The following is a 4,518-nucleotide window of genomic DNA, read 5'->3' on the forward strand; positions in this document are numbered from 1 at the left end:
AATCAATTCTTCCGAATTTAATCTTAAGCGTTCATTCTCAGAATTTAATTTGTCTTTCATTTCAGCGGAAGAATTTCTTTCTTCTGACATTTCCAGATTTAGCTTTTTAAGATTTTTATTTTTCGTAGCTAATTTTCTACATTCACCATACAAATCATGAAAAGCATTTAATAGTTCATCATAAGAGAATTCTTCCTGAAATTCATTAGGTGTGAAATCAGATTCAGATTTTACCTTATCTTCTTGTGCCATAAGGCATAAGTTAGTTACCTCTTGTAGTTCTTTGGAGCTAGTATCATTATTGTTGCTCCTCACTTTTATTTTCTTGCTTGACTCTTCCTTGGTCAAGGCTTTCTTGCTTTTTATCTCTTTCTTCCTTTCTTCTTGCTTCCTCTTCTTCTTTGTCTTTAGGAAGCTTTTGAATTTTTCGGTGTTTGGGAATGGGTCCTTGTTTTCATCACCGAATTCTTCATTTGTTGTTCTTTCTTCCGGATTGGGAGATTCAACATCTTTTTCTGCAGGCTCACTGTTAGTGTGTAATTGAAGCACATGTGAGCTAATCTGAATTTTGTCATAAATATTTTCTAAAGTATCCCAGATTTCCTTAGCAGATAAGCATGCAGAGATTTTATTAAATTCAGTTTCATGGATAGCACAATATAGTATGTTCATAGTATTAGCATTCAATTGTGCTAAGTCTTTTTCATTAATAGTGTGAGAGAGTGAGTGAGGGCCTCTAGTAACAATGTACCATAATTCATAGTCTAAAGCTTGAATGAATATCCTCATCCTAGCTTTCCAGTATGTGTAGTTTGTGCCATTAAATAGAGGTGGTCTATCAATTAATTGTCCCTCACTCATAGAACATCCCACTTGGGTTGTCATGATCTTTAACTCTTGATTGTGAGATCAATGAGTACTATTAGAGTACCTTGCTCTGATACCACTTGTTGCCCAAGGTGACAAGCCAAGAGGGGGGGGTGAATTGGTTTCTTCTAAATTTTGGTGTTTAAATAAGGACTTTCTTAATTAAGTGCGGTGGATGCTTCCTTAAACTATTTGAATGATTTAAACTAGTGCAAAGATAGAAGATGATGCAAGAATAAACGTAAGCACAAGCACAACACAAACACAATAATATATAGTGGTTCGGTGCTCTCCTTAGCACCTACGTCCACTCCCCAAGCGTCCCCTTGGGAATTCACTATAATCCGCGGATTACAGTTGGATTGTTTTCCGGGCTCACAATCCAAAAACCTTTGTTGGTTTTACGGGCTCACCAACGAACCTATACACTTTGGTTTTCCGGGTTCACCAAAAACCTTTGTTGGTTTTACGGGCTCACCAACGAACCTATGTTGGTTTTACGGCTCACCAACGAACCTTTACACTTTGGTTTTCCGGGTTCACCAAAAACCTTTGTTGGTTTTACGGGCTCACCAACGAACCTATGTTGGTTTTACGGGCTCACCAACGAACCTTTACACTTTGGTTTTCCGGGTTCACCAAAAACCTTTGTTGGTTTTACGGGCTCACCAACGAACCTTTACAAAGTGTTTAATAAACAAAGGAAAGATTCAAACTCCTAAATGAGCATATGAAACAATATAAGCTACAAGGAAGAGTTAGAAAGTATTTATCGCTTTGAAGTCGCTTTGCTCTTCTTTGTCAAGGATGCTTCACTCTTTAAAGGGGATGGAGCTCTTGATGCCTCTTTGAATCTGCTCAACCCCTTTCTTTTGACTCTTGAATGAAGCACTTGGATGAAGCTTGCCTTGCTAGGGTTCTCTCTTGAATGCACTTGATGTATTTTCCCAAGAGCTTGCTTCCTCTGATGAATACTCCCTCTTAAATACTTCTCCAACCTCCAAATAGTCCTTTCTGACCGTTGGATTGAAGAAACTAGCCGTTTATAGCCGTTGGGAGTCCAAAAAGCATTTCTGCACAACTAGCCGTTATGTTCAGCCCGTGTTTGGGTCGGCTCAACCTGTCCTTGGGTCGACCCAACCTTCACTTGGGTCGACTCAAACATTCCTTGGGTCGACCCTCTCAGAAACCACAGAAACCTCAATTTCAGCCTTCCTTCCCATGGGTCGACCCAACCATTCTTTGGGTCGACTCAAAGTTCACTTGGGTCGACTCAACTTCTTCTTGGGTCGACCCTCTCAGTAATTCCAGAGAACCATTTTCTGTCTGTCTTTCTGTCTTGCCTTTGGGTCGACCCTCTCAGGGTTTGGGTCGACTCAAGCTTGGGTCGACTCAACCACTGTTTGGGTCGACCCTCTCAGTAAATCCAGAGAGCATTCTTCAGTTGTGTTTTTGAGGTTCTTCAAGGTTGGGTCGACTCATGCTTACCTTGGGTCGACCCAACTCACTGTTCATTTGTGCCATTTTTGCAGGAGTGTGCCAAATGATTTCTTGATATGCCGGGGTCGACCCAATCAACCTTTGGGTCGACTCAATCCACACTTTGCTGCATTCTCAAGGTTAGATTCATTCAAATGAACAAGGTCATTTATCCATTTTCAATTAAACAAATATACTGAGAGTAATGAACTTATAAATGAAGTATCAATTTAACTTATAGCATGCTCTAGATAATTGCTTGTTAATCATCAAAATAACACTATCATCCTCAAACCCAAAAGCTAGATCATTTAAGAGAGAAGCAAGAGAGAGAAGTTCAAGGGAGTGAGTGCATTCAAGTGAAGAAATCAAGTGCTTTCAAGCTTCCCAAGTGATTTCAAGCTCAACTACTCTCTTCCGTCCGGGATTCAAAGCTCACACTCAAACCTACGCAATCCACATCGGAAGAATCACCATTTCCCACGCTTCCAACGGCAAAAAGATTCTTCCGGGTTCTATTGTTTATCATTGTCATATTTGCTTATTTAGAGCTTTTCAATCCTTTGTAAAACCTTTCATTGTGGTGCTTGTTCCAGTCAAGGGACTTGGAACAAGGGAAAGGCGTCCCAAGCCTAAGTGAAATTGGGGGTTATAGGGTTTGTTGTTAGCCCGGTGTAAAACAACGAGTTGGGTAGTGAACTCGCAAAACTACCGTACTGTAATCGTGGATTATAGTGAAAATTCCCAAAGGTGCTTTGGAGAGTGGATGTAGGAGCAGTGGAGGCTCCGAACCACTATAAAAGCTTGTGTTTGCGATCGTTTGTCTTCATAGCTTTATTTTAGCTTTAGCTTATACATTTGTGTGTTTTATTTTTTAATTAGACAAAAGTTTTAAAACACCCAATTCACCCCCCCTCTTGGGTGACCATCTCTGGGCAACAATGACAAGCAGTGATGATAGCTTTTAACAAAAATTATTTAAGCAGATGACTATCATACAATATTGTCTTTTTCATTTCTTCAAGGATTCTATTAATCCTATTTTACTTATGATATTCTTAGTAAAAAAAATATTCTGTTCAATTTTATTTTCTGTGTCAACCTTATCAGAATTTTGGTTTTCAACACTGTGCCATGATACTCTTTATCTTCACAGTTTGGAAACTTTTTTCATTTGAAACACTTTTACAAGATTTAGCGAATATAGAAAATACTTTAATTTTATTTGCCAAGAACAAATCCAATGTAAGCTTTTGAAAACTTAGTGATGGAAACATCTTTAGATTTAAAAATTGATTCTTGTTTGTTTCCTTAGTTAACATGCATAGCAAACTTTGACCTTGCAGAAAATAATCTAAGTAAACCAATGACAAGATCTTTTGAAATTAGGTCTATACTAGCATGAGTTAATTTTATATGCCAAAAAAAGGATTTCTTTGATCTTGATATTTATAATGCATATTTTTTAAGAACATATCAAGTACATATTCTTATGTCTATGATCAATAGAAGATAATGCCATGGATATAAAAACTCTCAATCAAGCATATGGAGAATTCATAGAGTTATTCTTATAAAATTAATTAATCATTTAGCAACTTATCCATCAGTAAGTAAAGCATACTATAAAATGAAGTGATTTGAATATATTTCCAAAAATATTATCTATATCACAAAATTGATTAATACCTGCAATTCATGTTTTAATCAAATACTAAAGCAAAGAGAATGATGAGATGCAAGGATTACTGATTTCATTAATATTTTTTTAATTACTTTTTTAAGTATATTTTAAGTTTTATTCTTTAATATGTATCTAGAGCACCCAATGTCCAAATTAACATCTTTTGTTGGAGCCTTGAGTGCTAGACACACCTACAAAAAATATTCAGATTTTCAACTTAGGAATCCAAGCTCTTTTGAGTCCTTATAGGTTAGCTATACTTGTTCCTTTTGAAATCCATATTTTCTTAATAGCTATTTTGTCCATAAATTTGCAGATTTTAGGATTATAAGGAATGTATTTCTGCATCCTCTTGTTGAATTTAACAAGCATAGATTTAACATAAGTAGTAGATAAACTTTCAGTTTTCTGTTTTTGCCTTTTAGGTTCATCAAATTTGTAATGTACAGATTTAGGAACAATAGAAGAGATTTTACTTAGCTTTTGTT

Source organism: Phoenix dactylifera, unplaced genomic scaffold (genome assembly GCF_009389715.1).
Source record: "Phoenix dactylifera cultivar Barhee BC4 unplaced genomic scaffold, palm_55x_up_171113_PBpolish2nd_filt_p 000781F, whole genome shotgun sequence".
NCBI lineage: Eukaryota > Viridiplantae > Streptophyta > Magnoliopsida > Arecales > Arecaceae > Phoenix > Phoenix dactylifera.